This window comes from Thermobia domestica, chromosome 4 (assembly GCF_964235325.1).
Source record: "Thermobia domestica chromosome 4, izTheDome1.hap1.1, whole genome shotgun sequence".
NCBI lineage: Eukaryota > Metazoa > Arthropoda > Insecta > Zygentoma > Lepismatidae > Thermobia > Thermobia domestica.
This window is the reverse complement of record NC_137457.1, coordinates 46,920,022-46,944,077: the sequence shown is the minus strand read 5'-3', so window position 1 is coordinate 46,944,077 and position 24,056 is coordinate 46,920,022.

The window sequence follows — 24,056 nt, the reverse complement described above, 5'->3', positions numbered from 1 at the left end:
AATTAAAAATTACAGACGAACATAGATTTCAGCAAGGAGTATGAATAGCAATAGTATACAGACGAATGGCATGTCTTTAAAGAATTTTAGCTTCAAGTTTTTCGAGATGAGGCTTCCACGTAATACATTTGTCAAAGGTAACATACAGGAACCTGAAATTGTTCTCAAATAGGAATGGATAATCAAAGAGAGTTAAATCTAAACGTTCTGGATAAATCTGTTACAGTATTTGAGATGTTGAGCCGAAAAAGAGTCACTTGATTCCTTGCTTGGATTTTCCTTGAGAATAAATTTCAGACACCATGAAATGAGTTCCCCAAAGCTGGTTGTAGACATAGATTAAAGAGGGTAACAGAGTATCTCAACTCTAGGACAACAATATAATCTACAAATTATAGTGTGTATAGTGAAGTCTGAGGTTGAGGGATGTCGGATACAAAAACAATGAATATTAGAAATTACAGAACCGATCATTGTTGTACATTGGCGCTAAGTTGAAAAGTGTGAGCTTCGGCTATTTTGATTTGAACGATGAAAAGCGTTTAACAGTAGAAATTTTAAAATTAATATTTAAAACGATCTAACAAACAGATAGAAGTGTTTTATGACAAAAAGAGATCTCTGGGCTATGTTGCAGTGACGTTGAAAAGCAGTTGTAATACATTCTGGTATGATCGGAGCGGTTCGTTGATTGGTGAAATCAAGCTAATAATTGAAATCATTTCGAAATATGATGCACCTAAATGTACACCAAAATTTTCGTAGGTCCAATCAATTATTAGACTCGTTTCAGAACTTTGTAATTCCTAGCTTTAGACATTATTTTAGTTAGAGTATGTAAGAGTACTCAATAGATGCAACTGTTGTGGTTTTGGAGCCTCTGGTTTGTTGCTGTTGTTCTCGTTTCAAGTGGCTTACTATAAAATTTTAAGATGTCCGAGCACGGAGAAAATGCATAATCAAGTCGGCATATAAATGCTGTTTTTACCAGGTTACGCGTGTCAACACATTAAGTAATGTTGTTTCATCCGTAGTACGATCTACACCACCGTCCAGCGAAAGTTTGGTATTGTGGGACCACCATTTGAAATATAGAATTAACGCCATACCCATTCCGACGGTGGTACGTTACGTATATAATGTTGTTACCACCTTTCTACGACTGTCCCCTCTTGGTCCTTTCTACCTTACGAGAGTAATAAGATGTCATATCATTATGCGAGAAGGAAAGAGAGGAAAGATGTTTTTAACACGAAATCCAGACGTCGAACTCCAGACTTGGCATGGTGTTCTTAACTGCTGTACTTTTATACATGAAATTATATTACTTAAGGAGCGCACGCGCGTAAATAGGATGTATCCACACGGAAATCCTAGTCCTTTTTTTCTCAGTGTGTTAATGAGGATGCGTTGAATTTTAGACATGGAATTATAGTAACAAGTTCTTGAACATGGTCACTACATTTACGTTTTATTGCGCTGATGACTAAATAAAAGAAAAAAATGTTTAAAAAAATACTTTAGAGATTTTTTAAAGCTCTCTTCTTGTTGCATTGGTCATACTTGCAATGATCTATAAACCTTAGGGTAACTTACTTCATTACCATTTAGGTGAAATATTATTTTCGTATTTATACCGAATTCAGGGTGTGGTATATGGAATTAACCGACTTATTCCCTATCTTGGAAACGTGGGCAGTATATCAGACGACTGTGTAAAGTTTTCGATTGATATTACCTATGCTAATCCTACTAAAATATCCACATTTTTAACCACATAGCTACTGAACAATCGTTAAAGTAGGAAAATTACTCAGACTATACAAGGTGGTAGGCTAGCCCACCTCTGAAGAAGGTCTGGTTACATGGACATTCACTATTTCAATATGGGTCATATTGATTCTTCATTTCGAACATGATAGGAAACGACAGAACTTGTATATTTAAAAAATCTCAAAAAGGTTAAGTACTTCTGCAAGTCATTTGCGCACACTCAAATGTATATTAAACTTGCAAGTAGTGTTATATCTAAAAAGTACCTTTACGTACAATTTCATTTTTATGTTTGGGATTTTTTCAAACAAAAAATATTCATAAATTCTAAAATGTTGTTTTTTGTTATTGCTTTATTGCTTTAAGATTTAGTTCACTGTCCAAATATCATACCAATTAACCAGATTGTATTTACAGAAACCACAAATGACCAAGAATTACATCTGTGGTTAACAAATAAATTTGAAACTATCAGAAAGATTAATTTGTTTACAGTTTATATTTTTTGTTTATTCTTGCGCCAATAAAGATTTTTTTAGAGACTATTTCTTAACCTGATTTATATATACATAGATGTTACACTGTCAAAGTAAGTTAGATATATAGAGTAAGCCAAGTCTAATTCCAACAATCGGGACTCATTGATATGTTGCGGAAGTGTGAAAATAAACCAAACATGTATTTATGCGGAAAGCAACAGCTTGATTGTCACTCTGACTAAGTGTGGATAGCCAATCATCGTGCCGATAGTCACTCGATGTGGAGATGTCTTGTTTAACCTCTACGTATAACTTTTGAACCACGCTATGGCCGGTTGAAGTTTTGCCGAATTACACCCCATAAACTCTGGGAAAAAGCAGAAAATGAAACATGTCTGGAGGTAACCGGGTTTCTATAGGAGGGGACACGCGATCTAGTACACGGCATTCGTATTACACGAGCAGTGTTGCCATCCCAACAAAAAGTTACACTTCTTTAAATAGAATTTATGCCATTTTATAGTATGAAAATAATTCCATATAACATGAAAGAAAATAATTAAAAGATGAGTTATCAAGTGTGCCAAATGAGAAACATATGATACTGTGAATTTGAAAAAGTGGTGAGTAAGTACAGACGAACGAACAAATATACAGTAGAGGAAAAATAGAGTAGACAGTGACTAATTGGCTTCATACAGGATTCACCGAAAAAGGACAAATGTTAAAGTAGTCGTAGAAAGAAGAAGTTCAACGTGACAAACTGCGTACATTTGAACAACAAATCTTGCTGTATTGCAGCAATTCCAATTTCGTTTGTCTGGAATTGATATCGCGAACCCAGAACTATAAAAAACGACTGTCCTGGGGTTCCAACGCTGCATAAGATCCTGCTTGCTTTCCAAACCACAGTAACTACGGCGTAGGGCCTGGAAAATACAGAAGAGCTATGGCAAGATACTACGTCAGAATCAATTCTCAAAGATTAATGAAATTTGATAGGTGTTATTCGATGGTATAGCAAACGTTAGCATGTAAGACAACGATAAAGATAAAAGACAATGCACTAAATTTACCAGTAATATGCAGCTCAAAATATTTTAACATAGTACATTAGTACATAGAACATTAATATTTTCCAGCAATATACGGTCATTCCTCGCCGTAACAGCACACTTCACGTGACGTATAAATCTCGTTAGTCACATTATGCTGTGAATATTGTGCTTTAGAACCTACTATGCATTTGTTCATTCATCAGTCTTGTTGTTCTTATTGTACATTTGTTTCTTTTCCTGTACGGAGCCCTTAATTTCACAACTTTACAGCATCATATGTGCGTTATTTGGCAAAACTGATACTCTATTTTGGCTTTTTTCACTTTTCATGTAAGCTGTTTTAACACCATAAAATTTTATACATTCCATTTGAGAAACTGTAAGTTTGTTATGGGATGGAAACAGTGCCTGGTTTCACTACTGTCATTTACTTGGTCATGTATCTCACTCCCGTAGGTGTCAGGATACCTGCATACATTTTTCATTTTGTGAATCATTTCCCGTGTTAGTAGGGTGTAACTCGGCAAAGCCTCACCCGTCTATTGCTTGGTATACATATATTCAACATAGAGGGTAAAAAAAGCATTTACGCACTGAGGATTCTCACCACGATGATTAGCGTTGCACAATAAATAACGGTACCAATTTTCATAAATATCTACCTGTGACAGATCACAACGTTCCTTGTTAGAGTCTTCTTTTCATGACTTCATTTTTTAAATTATACTAAACGATAAATTTACATAATTCAATGTTAACCTTGTATACGGGTACTCTTAGTTACAAGAAACGAAGACGTTTTTAACAAAGGTATTTTTGTGGTATGTCAACAGTAATATAAATACAACTGTAAATGACGCAGATGAGGGAGTTAGCTGGATTTATATTTAGGAAGAAAACTGACTTATTATGTATCTGTACACTGATCTTCAAAAATCGAATAAATAGTAGCTAAATCTAAAATTATAACGAACTGGTTCATATTAGATATGCTGTCTTGACTAGCAACTTGCACTAGAAATAATAATAGAAGAATCAGTAACTTGAGCTAGAAATAGAAATAAAAGAAGCAGTAACTTCAACTAGAAATAGGAATCATTAGATAAAGAAACTGTTATTTTTATAATAACTCTATAACAGTTTCACCAACTAACTGAACATTTTGGTTTAATCAGGCAATGGAAACTCTATCTAATATGGTATGACGAAGCACAAATTTTCAGTTAGTTGGCAATACTGTTAACCAGTTATTTTTTTCAAGTAACAAATGATGCTCGATGATCGAAAAATTGCGATAAACAACACTCTTTATTGATGAAAGTTATTCAGAAGGCTCATTAAGCAGGCACTGTAATTTAAGCTAATAATCATTACAAGATGTTGTGAATTCTAAAGTAAATACAACTAATGCACTCTTGCGAGGAAATTTTTGAAAACAAATTACCCATTATATACGCAAATTGTTTAACACATAAAGAGGTACCTGTCAACACGAACAAAAATTACAATTCCAATGGCCAAATATTAACACAGCGTTTAATAATATATTTGTCATCCCTTCTCTTTACACTAACAAAAATTACAGTGACTTAGCTGAACAAAGGGGAAGGATGTAAACAGATCTATGAATTTAGTCTAGAAATGAATAAAATTTTCACCAAAATTCTATTTTTAATTTATACTTTTTTGCGACACAATTATTTTTTTCTTTTTTGTCTTTTTGTAGAATGTTTTCTATCCAAGCAACAGAACAAAAGAGTCTTCCATCGTTCACTAATATATATATATATATATATATATATATATATATGAAATGTTTTGTCTTGCGAAGATTTTAATAGGCGAGAAAGATTTTATTGATTTCCTGAAGTATAAAGTTATGATAGTGTAATATTTCCTACTTGGATTCTCTGTGTTTCTTCCTTATTTATATGCAAAGACTATATTCGAAAGCTGTTTGGTGATGAATCGATTGTATTCTTCAATCATTTATAGAAATATTGCATACCAGATGTCTGAACGCAAGATCGTCTCTAACCATATCGTTCAGTAAGTTTTTGTCTGAACTTTCCCACAAAAATTTTTCACAATATTTTGTGCATCGTGGCCAGTGAACTAAAAATTAACGTAAATTCTTTTGACATTAAATTTTCATGTAACCTGATTGCATTCTGAAATGAACTTCCAACATTGATCAGTCTGTCTTCGCAGCTCGTACCTCGACCTCTCAGCTCAAGGAGTTTTACTCCTTACCTCCAAAAACCACCTTGTACGTTGGTTTTGTCATAACATTATGTAAAGGGGCATACGCTAAAGACAGGTGAAGGTTCGTAACAATTCTGATTTCGTAGACTCACACTGCATTATCTTGCTATTAATATTTTCATTAACTTATTTATGAATTTCTTATTATTATTAATCACGACGTCGAAAATGTATTTTACATATATACCACCATATTGCAAGGGAAGTGTACTATCTCTTAAATCAGTAACAATTTCATCATTCTGTTTACGCTCACGGTGATATAATGAGGACTTCTAAAGATACGCATATTACTTCCACCATGCTCTTTAATATTCCCCGTTATAATACGTAAAACTAGAGCAACAGTTTCGCCTACCAGTTGGGGTTCTACAATATCGCTATAAATATATATGTTTGCGGAGAGTGATTTTTGTAAATTAGGTGGGTCATGCGGGCGTGATGGATAAGTGTAATATTTTCTTTAAGTACATGATCAAAACTTAGAATTTGGGCTAGTTTGGGAGATAGACCTACTTCTATATTTTTTACCCAAACCTTTTCTTACTCTGGTAACCAGAACTATTTTCCGATGTTTTAACTTTCAGCTGTATATTCAATATATCTCTTTTAAAATTACTTTGAAAGAGAATATCGCCAACCTGATGATAATGACATGGCAAAATCGTAGTTATGGACCAGTCGTATTTACCAGTAAAACGATAATAAGTAGTATTAGTATATTTGGAAATATCCTGAAATGAAGATATATCATGTATACTTCAACAACTGCTCTCTCCTCAGCAACTGCAACACACCTTTCTCCAGTATAAGAGGATGATGTAATTTGATCCTCTAACTGACAAAGTATTTTGTGGAAAATATTCCATAGAACTGTTACTGGGAAGTGTGAGATAAAAACTACATTGCTCCATATTTTAATTTAAAGTATCTATTTTTCTTTTCTTGGTCCTCCTGCTTCTCTCCTTACCAGCTGCCTCAGCAAACTGAATTTTTCTTTTTCTCTTACCTGATCGCTCTCATATCTGATTTAATTTAAATTGAGCTTATGTTTTTAAATGTCTTTTTGGTCCCTCCCACAGCGATTGTAAAGGTTCGTTAATAGGTCTATTATCATCCAGTACATCTCCGGCTATATTAATACTTGTATGTAACAGTTCTTTACCAACAGCTTTTGCACCTTGTTTCACTAATGGAAATGCATTACAACTAATGGAAAATCTACCTAGAAAACTATAACATACAATTCTTGGAAGGGCGCACCACGATATACATTATAACAGCTACCAGCCTGATGAAAATAATATTGAAAATGAGGGTAATTCATTTTGCTATACTCAAATATTTTACTATTTTATAACATTGTATTTTTGTTGTAGTTGCTAAACACTCTTTAAATACGATACAGGAATCCATGAATTAGCTAATGCAGAAAACCGTGCCAAAGAACAAGCACATGTTTACCTTTCACCTCTAAAATATCATCTACTCAATAAGCACTAAGTTGGAACCTGTTCTAGTTCCTCTTTGTAAAACGAAACGTCAATCACTTCACTATTTAAATTCTCTAACACAAAGACAATTTTCCTATTTAGATTGCAAGTGTTTCACTTTAAGTAATTACACGGTCTAATGTTCTTTGTAATCTTTTCCAAAATGGCGTTTTGCTTTAGTAATGCACACATCATCCCCTTTATATTTTGACCTATCTGATGCGATATTAATTTTTCCACACTTGTTGAAACGTTTAGTGGTTTATACTCGCAGGTGCGCTATATGTGGCCAAGAATTATATGGCTTTCCTAACTTCGAAAAGTGTCTATGTAACGTTGAATCTTCTTTGATGTAAAATATATTCACATTCGTTGCTTAAGAGAACGATGAAAGCGTTCCACTTTACATGCGATAATATTTTTTGTTGTGGAAAACAGAATATTTTGCTTTTGAAATACATCTGAAATGTTTTATTAACAAACGCTGTTCCATTATTTGTTTGCAAAAGTAGAGATTTAAATAAATGAAAACATTTTCTTAAATGAATTTATAATATCGCCACTGGTTTTTGTAGGCAGAGCCACGGTCCATGCATACCGGTTAAATATATCTATTAATTTTAAAATATACCTATACCCTTAATTATATTTTTGTATAATTCTCATATCGTTTAAATCAGCTTCACATTATTAAAAACCCAATAAAAATGTAGGGTAAAAAGCGATAAGGACACTCAACAGTGAATATATAACTATTTTTACTAATAAAACCGAAATTCGCTTTTTTTGTATTATAGCTTTTTTTCTCACTATATATATATATCCAAAAGATTATGATTGAGATTGCACTACAGACACTTTTCTCACACCACGAACGCACAAGCGGTACTAACACTTTGGGGTAACACTAGAGTAATTCCACGAAGTAGTTGTGTAACTGCTCTAAAATCCTGAAAGTTTGGCGTTGATCTCCAGCCAATAAGTGCCCACAGGTACAAAATAGAATTAAAATATTGGGGATGTGTGTAGAACTGATACGTAAACCCAGGACTACACTGATTGGGGCTAGCCGTTAGATAAGACTTTCGCCGGTCCTTAGCGTATGTCCCTTTACATAATGTTATGCCAAAACCAAGGTACGAGGTGGCTTTTGGAGATACGGAGTAAAACTCCACGAGCTGAGATGTTCGAGGTACGAGCTGCAATGACAGAGTGGTTAAAGTCGGCAAATTGAATATTAAAAAAATGTTAATTATCAGTTCACTGGCCACTATGCACAAGACATTGTGAAAACTTTGTAGTGGGAGTGTTCAGATAAATCTTAGTGTACCATATGGTTGGCGGCGGTGAGGCGTTCCGACATCTGGTGTGCAATATTTCCATAATTGATTGAAAGATACAATTAATTCATCTCCAATAACTATAGAATATAGTCTTTGCATATAAATAAGTAATTAAGGAACACTGAGAATCCAAGGACGAAATATACGATTATCATTACTATAATTCAGAAAATCGATAAGTTTTTGTCGCTCATTAAAATATTCGCACCACAAAACATTTCAAATATATAAATGAGTGAATGATGAAAGACTCTTTTGTCCTATTGGGTGGAAATTCTTTCGCTAAAACAGAGTATTAAGTAAAAATGATTTCTGTTTCTTCCAAATATACACAATGCGTCCATAAAACTTACTTCTATAACATGGTGACGCCAATATTTTAATTTGCGAAATAAAGGTCTTGCATTGCGCAAGCAAAATTCGGGGATTGTAGATAGTATTTGCACATCTTCTTGTTGCTCCTCTTTTTAACCATAACAACGCTAGGTCGTGTCATTGTCACTATAGGTTTGAGTAGGAGATCTAAATGCTCTTTATAACGTACCCATTTCTCTTTACCACACATGCTTAAAATATTTTTCATTTTTGCATCTTCATTAGGTATTGTCTGATAGTAATGCAATTTGTCTTGTGCAATTAAAACACCTTTTCTCGTATGCTGCATATTTTTTAATTGAAGCACACAACTTGCAGATGAGGTGGAAACAATGTAGTGACAAAACCACTCTTTGTACATTAATTCGTTTTTTATTTTATTTAAATAGTGGATCTTTTTTCACTAAATACATAAGATTATTTTTATAGTTTCTTAATCTAATTTCTCTTTTTTTATATAACTGCACGTTTCCTTCCAATACTTTATATGAATACTCGCAAATCAAACGAATTAAATCGGGATCTCCATTCTGAAATATCGCTTTACGTTTTCAGGATTTGCTCTAGCTAAAACCTTCAGTGAGTGTGCATTTCCTTTACCATACATTTTATGCCTATTATAGTAAAACTAGTTATAAAAACATAACACTTTTGGGAGTATTGTATTAGTGGTACATTAACATAATTGTAAGAGTATGAGGGGAAAATATGTGTTCGGACACGATGCTCATCTGGGGTAATCTCTTTCAAGCCGAAAAATAAGTAAACATGAGGAACTCAATTTTCTTCTTGGTAGGCTATCTGCAGAAATACCGTGTTACATGGATACAATTGACGTAATTAATTTCATCCTCAAAACTGGGATTTTTACAGCATACCAAATAACGACTATTTGACGGTATATCACGCATATCTCTGCCCTGTTGAAAAATATTTTGATGACCTTTTTCAAAAACATTAAAATAGCACTAAAATTTCGGTGGTGGCTACATTTAGTTAAAAAGTATACAATCTGATTATTACACTCATGCATTAAATCATCAATTATAATAAGATGCCCACAATCGTACACTGAAAATTCATATACATTTGGCAGCCCTTCTTTAAATGTACAACCTGAGGAGAAATTCATACAGAGGTTGCCACTCACCATAACACCGTGCTATTTTTTTATTCCGGTTTTCAGCATTTTATTTAAAAAAAACTTGTATAACATATGTTTTTCCAAAACCTGTGGGCCTGGCTATAACACATGTAAATAGATCTTGAAACTCCATATCCTAGTGTATTATAAAAAATTCAGAATACAATAAAATATAATTATCATTACGATTTAATAATCTGACTACTTCCAGCGGAAATCGTTCAGATGATAGGACTAAAAAAATTCTGGAATGGTAGTAGTACTCTGTATCAGACATATTTGAGAATACTTCGTTACATCTTTACATAATTGAGAAGAGGTAAATATGGCTTACTCAATGCAGTAGAAATGCGGTAAAAATGGGTCTTCTTTATAAATAAACAGAAAAATTTACCTGACCGTTAGTATCATCATTTGATGAGAGAATAAAAAATTGACTAATGATTTTAATTGTATCTTATAATAATACTTCATAATTATCACTAATGGAAAATTGTAATTTGAAAATAGAATCTGCTGTAGTATTAAAATAGCTCTCAATATATAATTAATATGATAAAAAAAATAGATCACTCATCAGGTGGTAGAAGAGTACGATCAACGTAATTACATAAAGTGATAATCACAGAAAATTCTCCCACATCATCATGGTATGCTAGAGCGACACATATTTCAATTCCATTGAAACAATAATAATGATTTAAAATTTGATTTTCCATTTTTTTTCTACTTAATTGAAATCTATATTATCTGCAAATACTGTATTTACTCTAAACGTTTTTCTTTATATCCGTATGGAAGTGTGAGAGTTATCTATTAGTTTCTTTCATTGGAAGTAACCTGGTGGATTTTATGCTGATCCGGCTCACTAATTAGTTTGTGATACTTACGTAGAATGAGGCAGCCAAGAGGAAAACTAATATGTGCTTAATTTATCAAAACCACATCTTTCATTTGGTTAAGTTTAAGATAATTTAACGTTTTATTAGTGAGTGTGGAACCCTTAATTTTAGATGTCGTCTTCGTTTTATTGTTTACAGTGTTTAGAACAAGCTCATGTAGTAAATTAAAGTCAGAGAATAACTCGAGACACGCGTGTGTCTGGTGTATATGGCAGGTGTCTGGTGTATGGTATATGTTAATAACGTTATTTCTCGCTGGAGTAACGACACTATCATTAACACGCAAACTGTATCGCCAATTACTTCAATATTTTAATTTGTTAATTTATCGAAGTAGTCCTCGGGATTATTAATGATAGTGATTTTCTCCATTTTTCCGCTTAGTGAACTTAAGCAACTGGCAGTTTACACCCAGCATTGAAATACGTGGCTTAGGCTTCTTACGCATTACCCTATTTCTGTCTTAGTTGATGCCCTCTTTTACATAATATTCGAGTATGAACTTGTTCTTTTCTTCTTTGGTGTCACCTCCTGCAGGCCAGCCGTTAAATTCAGTCTTGATATTCATAAACAGTTTAATGTAATCCTTAAAAAGATTGCCCTCTCTCTTTCCTGCGTCATATCTTACGACCTCACAGCTCTATACTTTATGTTTTTTCTAACACTCTATATCCTTTTCTCCAGCCACCAGCACCTACACCGGACAAAGCTCTCCCCTCATCCGAATAAGTGTAATCTTATTCATTCGGAGGGTTCGCACATGCTCGTTATAGAGGAAATAATAACTTTCTACAACTACGATACAACAATATGAGTTAATGCAGATTTATGGCGTTAATACTGCAAATTTTATTATCCCTCAAGTCCGAAATATCGGGGCATTCACTGTCTCCGTCATAAATTTTTGCATGAGCAACGGGCTCTTCTTAGCTATATTAGTAAGGATAGGGGGAGGTTATGTCGGTATGCACGATACACTCTGGCTCTTTCACCTTTTCGAAGTTTCATGGTGCCGATCATACATAGCATCTCACGAATGTATTGGAAAATTCTTAATCATTCGCCACTGGCACTCCCATATTACATGCACTATCTACCCGTTGTTTAATTGATTAATCGTAGTTATAGTATTATTATAACGCATATTAAAAGTAGTCTTGAGTCTATATATATGGTGTTATCATTGTCTCTCGGGTAACACAGACGGCAGCCTTGAAAGAGGCACCCTTGGTACTCCTAAGTATGGTGTCAGTTATAACTTGCACTTTCTATCTATCACGCAAAACAACCTCTCGTTCGTTACCATAATGCCAAATTTGTGTTTTTAGTCGGCCTGACTCGTAGACGAGCCACTGAACAGAGCCGGCAGATCTGTTGTTTCGCCACCTGTATCCACTGTGTAGGAAAATACCAATGGTGTTGACTGGAAGAACATTTTTCCTACATATTATATTACACCCACAGGAAACTCTTATCGTTTCAACAAACAGCTTGAGGCCTGATAGAAGCTCAAATACATTCATTGATTTTAAACACGCAATGCGGAGCATGCTCACGTCATTCACACAGTATTTAATTTATTGTTGTTTTAAAATATAACCCATATCCTTGAGTCTTTCTTCTTCTCATTATGCCATTTTTCAAATATCTCCTTCCATTTATTTTATAAATTACCCACATCTTTATACTCTAAGGTCGCGTAAAGCACCATGGTACTCTGGATTGCTTCTGTGTTAAATAAATGAAGGAAATTCCATTTCGAAACGGACAATCGTTAATTTTACCAGAGGCCTTTGTAGAAAATGTAGCCTATCAATAAATTTTGAATATACATATTCCATGTGTAAAATTTAAGGGCTACGTAAACTTATTCGAGGAGTACACTATTTCTCAAGCATCATGGCGCGTAAAGTAAAATCAATGTCATAACAATTCTCGTTATGAGCTATGGCGACTATTTTGTTATTACCAGAACGCCATTGTCGCAATTTATGTAGATACTACATACATTTTTTTCATAAATTACATGTTCTCTAATACCGCATACACCACGCCGTTCACATGATTTATTTTGACGATTGCAGTATATATATATATTGGCTTACTAACAGGTTAGGCTTATGCTTTAAAATACCTTTGAATATTTCCCTATGTTTCCGGCACTAAATATCATAAAACACTAATCACTATTTTTGCAGAGTACGTATTCTGGTGCGTGAATATAACATAAATATCCCGATGGCATCACATTATGAAATCCCGTGCAGAATACTTCCCCACAAACATGGTGATTTCGCCCTTTTACACCACGTATTCTTTAGAACATTAATTGCACACTTTCAAAATATTCCATGATGAAGACTTACTACTATTCTTGAATTGAGTTCCGTAAACGCATTTATTATATTCCTTACAATATATTACACTTTATGTAAGGGTGCCTATTGGATTATTCCCTACCTGTCTTTAATGTGACATTTCTTATGACTTTCTTCTCAATAGCTTTAGCATGGAAATGCTACAGATAGATTAGTAATAAGATTGTAATTTTTGGTAATAAGCTGACTATGTCCCTCGAAACAAACAGACAAACGGTCATAAACAGTAAATTTATACGCTGTTAAATATGCTTGATGTTTTTGATTAGGGTATTCCACCACAGTTCACTAAATTAACACTATCCTTCTCACACAATTTAAAGTAAATATTGTTGACATTTGATGCAAATATCCATATGTTTATTACCTTTGTTTCCAAGAATTCCTATAGCTACTACCAGGGCTTGGCGTAAACAATACTAAACAGGATTTTTAATTACAACATACATCTGCTATGCTTTAAATACTTATTTGTATTAGTGAAATTCTGTTTCACCCGTCCCATACCAATTGGCATTTCAACGTTGTGAAAATAGACATCAAAATTGTATTTATATATATGAAGGATTTGTCTGATTGTATTACCGCTTCTAAAGCACTCCGTATATTACCAGCATTCACATTACTAACAGTTTGAAATAGTAAAATGGTTTATCTCGGTGGATTTTGTTAACAAACGCTAGCAATGATGAGAGAGTGTACAACTCATTACATACACTACCAAATTAGGTATTCAATTTTCTAGCCAGACGGGGGGCTTTTTTCCCTCTGGGTAATAAGTTCATTCGACTGTCATTAAGGTTTCATCATCCATAAATTGCTTATAATGTTAATGTGATTCAGACTTCATTTTAAATCTCTTCATTTTGTTAGAACAATTTATAGCTAATGTTTATGTTTTAACGATAACTGAGTCTCTTGCCACAGTAAGCCACGAGCACGAGGAACACTTCTACAAGCAAATGTCAGATAGCAGGGAAATTGGAGTTTATCAATTTTAGCCGAATTATGCTCGATACAAACCTGCGAACCATCAGCAGAAAACAAGCGCCACGCAAAGCGGTTGTGCCTTCAGTGACGTTTCTCTGAGTGATAAAGAGGTAGATATATGTTTACATAGACAATAAAGTAAAATTATCAGAACTTCAAAACGAGAGATAACCTTGAATTTCCATTAACATGTTCGTTAACATCTCACCCTAAAACATAAAGATCATTTGTTCTTATTCCACTTACAGAAAAATGTTAAGCTTTCTTGGCTAGTGTTATTGTAATTTTTTTAAAAAAAATTCCTTTCGTAGAAACGCTATCTCTCGTATATTGCCTGTGGACAGGTTGCAACTATGGCTCTGAAATCCTCTGCCGTGTCATGGCATTGGAGCTCTTCATTTCCCATTTAGAGACAAATTTTTGTTAAGCAATCTATTTAAAAGTAATATATTATAACCTGGCCTAGGTTATAATTTATTTCGGCTAGGAGCACAGTTTGAAACTACGTTGTCGGTGAAAGTTCTGATTTTACGATTGCTCCTTTTATCAATTGAGCTACAATTGTAAAAACGAAAGATCTCTGAATCAAAGATATATAATAAGTTCAGATATGAATCAATTCCATCTATCACCAAGCTTATGAGTCATTTTTTCTGCCTGTATTGTACTGCCATTTTAGGTATGATTTATAGTTACCTTTTGTAAAAGTTCTGAATAAAAAGATATATAACAACTTCAGCAGTGAAGCAATGTCATGGATTAACAAAAGAATATCAATCACTTTTTCTGCCAGTATTTTACTGCCATCTGTTGGTCTGATTTATAATTATATTTGTCGTTGGAAAGGCTCTGAACAAAAAATATTTAATAAGTGTAATAATGAAACAATGCCATATAAGCACTCCGGACAAAAAATTAGTGACCCTTGCTCTAGAGCAAGGCTGCATCGGCGAACAGTTACAGATGGCGTATTGTTCGAGTCACATGGCCAAACGTGCGTACACTGCCTCAAGACGATCAGAAGGCATTACTGTGGAGTGACAAAGAACCGATCGAAACGGTGTGTGTACGGCAAGATGGGGAAGAGTGCGGACACGACGGATTTGCAAAAACGGGCAATTGCTTTTGGCCGTGCCCATGGCCACACAGTGATGGAAGTTGAGCGATTGGTTGGGGTTTCACTGCGGGCTGTTCAAGTGTCTACAAGCGGTAGTGTAACCCACGTGGCCATGACACACGACGCCAGAACTGTGGTCCGGAAAAATCCTCACTGATCGGGCAGAAAGAGAGTTCGCCAGGCTTGTGAATCGAAATCTCTTCAAAACCCGCGAGCAATTACTGCAGCCCGTCAATGGGGGCTCTGTCATCTTGTCAGCGAGAGAAATTTGCGACGGGAACTGCATGCAATGAACATATCGAGTCGGGTACCTCGCAAAAGGACACTCATACATGCACATAAAGTTGATTGTCTGCAGTGGGCCAATAATCATCAAATATGTACTGTAACAGACTGGCGCCCTGTCATATGGTTTGACGAATCAGGATTTTGCCTGTATTCGAATGACTCCAGGCGTCGTGTCCACCAACGGACACACGAAGCATTTCACCCACAGTGTGTGGAATGTCAGGTGCAGGCCGTGGGTAATTCAGTCAGGTTCAGGGGCTTTTTTTTCCTACTATGGGGTGAGCCCAGTCATTGAGGTGTCCACGAACATGAAGCAGCACATTTATTTGAACATCTTGGACGAGCAGGTGTTGCCCTTTAGTTACTTTCTTCGCGATTACTTTGCTATAGATACTCTCATTTTTTAAGACGACAGCAGCAGGATTCACAGAGCTGGACCCATATCTGACTGGTTTGAGGAACACTCATGTACCCTACCACACCTCGAATGGCCCGCAAAATCACCGGACCTCAGCCCAATTGAGCATCTGTGAGACCAGTTGGAATAGCGAGTGAAACGTCGACATCAGCATCCCGACGTTTGGTGGAATTGCGTGATCTTATCCTCCGTTAGTTGGTTCAACTGAATGTGACGGCCATGCAGACCCTTCTAGACTCCTTTCCCGACCGCGGTTATCCAGGCCAGGGGCGGTACTACACAGTATTAACGTTAGTAACAGGAGGTTGACTAATTTTTTGTACGGGGTGTTTATAATAAAGCTCTGCAGATCATTCTTTCTGCCAGTATTTTAGTGTCATCTGCTGGTCTGATTTATAATTGCTTACACTCGCAAACCGTTCGTTACATTTAATCTGTTTTTACAAACAAAACTTTGGTAATTTTATATACAAAATAAAGTAATATTATGCAATTTATAAATAAATGACATAATAATCGAAATGACCATAAAGGGTTCTTTCGGTCATAATTTTTTGAGATTTCAAATTCGACCCTACCAAATTAGTATTAAATCATATACTTGGAACAAGAATCTTAGGATGAAAATGTGCAACTCGTTACACAAACAAGACTTTGACCCTAAATTCTGAGAATGTCGAGAATTGTTTTTTTTTATGTAACTCGATGCGTTGATTACGAAAACGAGGGTCCGAAATATTTCACAAGTTGACAAATAGTACTTTGAATACTTAATTTTCAAAATTTGGAACTAACAATCAGCCACTATTTTATGAGATTTCTAATTCGACACCACAAAATTAATATCGAAGTCCTATACGCTAAGCACGAATTTGGCGTTCCAAACGTATCGCATGTTGCTAAAAAGCACTTTGACCCCTAAATTTTGACAATTTGGGTAAAGTATTTTTATGTAAGTCTGCGCTGATCACGAATCTGAAACCCCGGAGTCGCTACTAAGTCATCTTTAAACATACGCATTTCTTACGGTCACAACCTTTTGAGATTTCGAATTCGACAGCACCAAATTAATATCGACGTAATATATGCCGAGCAAGAACTTGAGGGTCTCACGCCTGTCACTCGTTGAGAAATATGACTTTGACCCTAAATTTTGAAAATTTGGAAAAATTACTTTTTAGGTGACTCGGTGTACTGATCACGAATCTGAAACAGCACGAGGTCATATTGACTGACAAAACGCACAATATTTTGACATTTCGAATTTCATGCTACCAAATTAATATTCCTGTGCTTCACGCTGAGCACAAATTTGACTGTCCAAGATCTGTAACTCGTTACCAAATATTACTTTGAACCCTGAATTTTGGCTGTCGAAAAGACATCGAATACACTTTCTATGTCGCATATGTGCTAGAATATATTTTATGTTAAATAGCTATCGGAAAAGAGAACGATGTTTTGGGGGCTCGAAAATACGGTCCATGCGAAAACATAACATAGCCTCATACAATCACTGCTTGTAAAGTTATAAAGTCCTAATGTTAAATAATTTTATCCAAAACTTGTTCACTCTCTTTCATTAGCTCCTCTATGCTATATAGAGTCAGTGCTAGTATTCTGCTTGTGGGTGGTCGTAACCGGTATCGGGTAGACGTTTTATCTGATTTCAGGAATGAAAAAAGTAGTTGTAAAACACTGCGGCCAATGTCATATTCGTTCTGCTGTGTTCGTAAGCTCCTGTTATGTATAATTGGAATTGTTTATTATTTATTTTCTGTTCTACTGTAGTAAATAATTGTGCCATAGTTGTTCGTAGTCTTAGATATTTGTCATAAAAATCTACATCATTTCTGCTCTTGATAACTTTGAATAGACAGCTCCCGGAACTAAAACTGCTGCTGGAACATATGTCGAAAAAAATTCAGGAAAAGTTATCAGAACTGCAACATAATTCGGAAGAGTTTGCGCATACGCAGTAGGTCGTTTAGCTCAAAGATCTTTCGTCCAAAGGACATTTCGACCAGAGACCTTTAGTCCAAACACATTTGGTTCAGAGACATTTGGTCCAAAGAACAATTTGTCGAAAGGACATTTCATCCAAACCACAATTGGTCCAATAGAGATTTCGTCCAAAAGAAATATTGTCCAAAGGACATTTCATCCAAAACAGAATTGGTCCAAAGGACATTTCGTCCAAAACACATTTGTTCAAATCATATTTCGTCCAAAAGACAATTGATCCAAAGGATATTTCGTCAAGAAACTATTGGTCCAAGAGACATTTTGTCCAAAAGACATTTCGACCAAGAAACGTTTCGTCCAGGAACGTTTAGTTCAAAGCACATTTCATCCAAAAGACATCTGGTCTGGTAACGCTTGCTGATCCGAGGTTTATTTCCATTAGAAAAGAAAAATGTGATGCGTATAACATTATGAGTCAGTAGCTTCCTATTTCTGAACGAAATTAGAAATAGAGAATTATTCCACAATTTTCATTTCGAAAGAACAAATACATACTGAGACATTCAGAGAAACGTAACGCAACAAAACAAAAATAGCAACCTTTCTTTGCTTTCATTAATAATTTTACAAAAAGACAGTTGTAGTGTCGCAGAAATACAGTTGCATCTTCTTGGTTACGGATATCACCTCGTCCCGAAATGATAAACAACAATTTGTAGAGCAATCTACCTCTTCATTTGAGGACAACATTGCCTCCACATGGTCATTTGAGCTCCTATGTGGCTAAGTGGTAAAGGCGCGGGAGACCCGTGTTTGATTCCCGGTGGGATCCCATGTGGTTCGGATTCCACGTTAATAAGTAGGTCCACGTCTCATACAGTTTTGCTGCTAAACTGGACGTTAAACTCAAATCAACTTATCAATTCAATATTCTACTGAGACTTGAAAGTTTGAGACTTTGCAATGGATATCTTAAGTGTACTGTATTTGACCTAGAAAATTAATACGAAATCCAAAGTATATAACGTATTTGCATAAGGAGTAACACTGAAATAAAAGTACAAGAAAAGTTAACAATTATGGTTAATCATATAATTGACTAATTCTGTAGAAATATCTTCCGAATTTATCCACTATCAATAGTCTTCGAATACAAAGCTGACTTGCGGTTAACCTAAAAAAATATCTATATTCTACACGAAATGTTCCAACTTTCATCTTATATTTGTCAATCACTTATCACAATGTTAAAGCCAAAAATGTGACTGTTTAAGGGTATTATTAACGCTAATAATTATTTATTTCACAAATGGTATTTTTCTATTCTCACTAGGGATGATTCCATACCGGGACCAAGCACCTGAAGGAAACCTAAATATCGTATGAAAACTCTTGTCATGAAAACTAAGAAACCGTTTTCTAATCATGGGCAAACCTTCAAGTTGACTCTATAGGGATCCGCTTCTTCTTCTTCTTCTTCTTTTTTGTTTTGTGACCCTATGTAGGGCATATTCGACAGAATAATAGTGAATATTTAGATGTATCACGCAAAAGAGATTGAGCCTATCATGTTTGTTTTTGACTCATTGGTAGAACGTGTTTTGGGTAAGGGTGTGATAATATCACTTTGAACCCTGACGCACCCCTTTGGTCAGTGTTGCCAATGAACTGTAAATATAATGGAAGATGGTTTCCGTACCACCGGATATATATCCATGAAAGGCAGCATAATCATCGTTAGCCATTGGAGGAAATTTATTGTAGACGTATTCCTCTCCCAATTACTCCCGATTGTCAGTGTTGAAAGCCATTTTCTGTAAAAATTAGAAGGTGTAAACAGGTTCTCTACAATGTTTATACGCCAAACTTGGCAGAAAAATCACACGACATTATAGCAAAAAGACCTTGAACATACCAACTCCCAAACATCCTAGGTTGCCAGTGTTGCCAACCAAGTGCAAACATCATAATGATGCGAAAGTTGTTCCATTGAACGAACACAAAACAAAAGTGACAGCTGCAGTATTTGCCAATGTAAAATATAGTGTAAATGAGTGTCTCCGTCTCTCCCCAAAAATTAGTTTGGCAGTGTTGCCACCAGATGGGAACATTCAAGATTCTCACATGAGGTCGACAGCAATGACGGACATAATTAGGCTGCAACCCATACCAGTTATTAGTATGGTAGTATAAAACCAAAAGTATTCATATTGTTAGAATTACCAACCATTCTAAATTACATTTTCTCGAAAGATTACTGACGCAATCAATACGAAAGTTCTGTAAGTAGCAGTGTACGAGCTTGGCGGTATTTTTATATTGTCTAATAATATGACCACGTGGCTGAACATATATCATGGAACATGACTGTTGACCATGCAACTAATGGTACTGGTTAGAAGCTCGTATAGAAAGAAAGATTGATTGAGACATGCATATATATGGCCATACGAGTCTCCTTATAACATGGTGAGGCAACCTTTCGAAAAATGTATTTCTGAGTGGTTGGAAACACTGATAAACTAGGATGGTTGGGAGACGATAATACTCAATGTCTTTTTGCTATAGCGTCTTGTGATGTTTCTGCCAAGCTTTGTGTATTCCAAATTTCCTTTAAATATAAGTAGCTACAGAGTCATAATGTTATAGTCTCTTTTACTCTTCTAATAGTAACAAATCGCGGACCCCTGAGCGTTACCGGACCCGAATGTCCTTATAACGAAATGTATTTTGAACTAAATATCCCTGGATACAATATCTCTTCGACCAATTTTCTTTTCGACGAAATATCCTTTCGACCAAAAGTCTTTGGACGAAATATTCTTTGAACCAATTGTCTTTGCATGAAATGTCCTTTGGACCAATTGTCCCTTAGACGAAATGTCCTTTGGACTAATTTTCTTTTTGACGAAATGTCCTTTCGACGAATTGTTCTTTGGACAAAATGTCTCTGGACTAAATGTCCTTTTGCTGGAATATCTTTGGACGTAAAGAGTGGTCACCTGAAAAAGATAACCAAGTACTTCTATCCTACTCGTGTGAACACAAAAGCTGTACGGTCCTACCTCTTATACTAACACTCTTACCAAATCTGTACACTCTTTCCTCTCGTGAAGTATACCAGCGTGTAGCAGATGATCATCCGATTCTCCGTGAGGTCTTTGACTAAATTCCAGCTTTAACGCGTTACACACATTCACCGTTATATTACCTTAATATCCTTGAGCATAATCATGCTAGACACTCAGTATAAACCCTTTCGTTGTATTTATTATCACCACCGATTCATCAACTGCACATAATTTCATTTTTGTAGACCTCCTAACAGGGCTCCAAATGTTTGAAACCATTCTACGGATGCCCATACCAGAACGGTAGCACCTATGGTCGCAATTAAAATCAAATATACTTGTGTTCTGTTAACACACCTTATTTTATCATGTATATTACATACAATGTCATTTCATCTTCTTTTTATGCATAACGAGATAAACATATCAATAAATAAATCAATCATGTTCTCTATCAATCAATAAACGGTTTTACTAATAAATGAATGCTCATGACCCCAGAGAAATCGTTAGCTTCTACGTCCTGCCCTTCTTTGGATGGGAAAGAAATTACATATAAAATGCGTAGTATTTTATTTTCAATTTACGATAAGCTTTTTTTCTTTATATTAATTAAACATGTTTTGAATGTAGATTCAGTAAAATTTAATTACATTCCATAATATAATTGTATTAGTATTCAAATATAAGTAGTTCTAGGGAGTGCTCAGAAAAACTTTTTGAATATTTTAACCATTTGATATTACACATTTTTGAATATTTTGATGGTATAGTATTAATGCGTTCTAGCTTTTGATATCATTTACACTAAATCATTTTAAGGAAGTGTACCGATCTTCTCATTCATGTAAAATATTCAGTTGGAAACTAAAATTTAATTTGTAACTGTCACGTGATTTGCAATGTCTATACAAATCATTAAGTGGTGTCTCTATTCACTGTTTTACATTCTTTAAGCAATATATTGAAATAATTGACCATCCTTTACTTATAGAATATTAACAAGTATTGATATATCTTTTTAGTATTATTTTTCAAATAAAATAAATATTCTCAAACACAGATACTTGCACACTGTTAATTTAACCATACACTATTATACAATAGTATAATTTATATAAAGTTTGGACTTACGCAATGGTACACCTGAAAGTGGAAAATAAATATATTAAAACTATTTACGTCTAAAGTAAATTAGGAGCACACGGAGTAGAAAATTCTGAAACTTACGATTAAAAATGTAAAGCTGATATACAGCTTATATATATTTTATAATATGTGAATGTGTGAAACGTAGTCATAAATGTCAATTTCGAATATGAATGAGATCCATGAATCAAATCAAAAACTACCAATTTTACTTTGATTTCACGTCAGTAGTTGTTCATAATAACATATACATAATCCAAGAAATGTACAATTACCATATTAAAAGTTACATATCTATTCAACCACTGAAAACTCTCCTGAATAACATGAACGTTTACTTGAGTAGTTAACTTTAGTTGTACCAATCTGAAGGTGGCAGTTGTCACAATAAAGCGAAAATAACAGTAACAACACTCTGAACAGTAATAACATCTTATTATTATAAACTTCTGAATATTCAGGATTAAGTAAGGTAAAGCACTTTACAATCAGGAATCATTTTTCGAACTACAAGCTTATATTACTATCTTCTCTATTAGCAGTGTATTACAAATATTACCATAATGTAAATTCTTTAATACTGAGTAAAGAGAGAAGACCCAAGCACCGAGCAGCACATGTAGGATCTCCAGATTTCAGAAACAATATAAGTAAAGTGGATTTCGGATCCCGAATGTTCCACGAAAGCAGAGAGAAAGTTCGAAGTCACAGAGCTTCAAAGCAAGACAGGCAGTTTGGATTGCCAGCCAATCTCCAAGAAATCTGAGTGGAAAGAGAGTAAGCTTAGACTTCCGAACAAAGTGGAAGCTTCCTGATAGATTTCTCCTAATACTCCGAAGCAAGCTAAAGAAAGGGTGAGCAGTCGCAGACTTATTTTTCTCGCTGAAATCTTCTTTGTTATATAGGTGCTCTAGGTGGGGTTGTGACGCTATTGTTCTTTGGACATCACAACCTAATGGTGGGGGTGCTCTTGTTATCTGCTGTTTACGTAATAAGTAGTAAGACGCACACGGTTATATTTTTAAATTGTAGCAAAGGCTGTTTGTTTCCAAACACAATCGTAATGGATATTGCACCTTCCAGGTCACTTTAAAAGATAAGAGAGAATGGTAGATTTTCTTCAGGGAGAAAAACAGTGAGGCACATTTATTTTTTATTATTTAAAAATAGACACTAAAATTACAAGTCACTAAAACTAACGGTAGTAGCATTAATGGTAGAGGAACAAACACTAAACAGTTAATTATTTGACACTTGAAGGATCTCTGAGTAACACACCTAGAAGCGGAGGCTGTTTAAGTTTTGGTGTAAAAGTTAATACTTTTACACCAAAAATGGCAACTGGTAAATTAGATGGTGGTATATTGTTAGCATCTCTAGCGATGCTATTAGTGAAATATACAGTGCAATAGAAGGACACGAGTGGAGTCGAGTATTGGTAGCTAAGCGGTTTGTGCGGTCGACCAAATATGATAATACAGTATAAGTTAATAGTTTATAAGCACTACACACATTGTGATAATAACTGCACTTCATTTTATTTACGTCTTGACTTGTTGGCTGTAATAAAGTAGAATGGTAATGAAATATTGGCACGAATGATAAACTTAAAGCGAAAGAATATCCAAATGCCAATTAACATTATAAGAATTCAGATAGTAATTGGAATGACAGTCCGTGAAAATTCATTGGATAAATGAAGCTGTCTTAGTGTTTATAAAAAAACTTCCTTCGTCTTCGAGTAGAGTATCCATGGAAGAAATAGTGGTATGTAAATTTTGAAAAGTAAAATTAAAATTTGGATTTTCATGTAGTTGGCATAATACTATAGAAAATTTCTCAGAAACT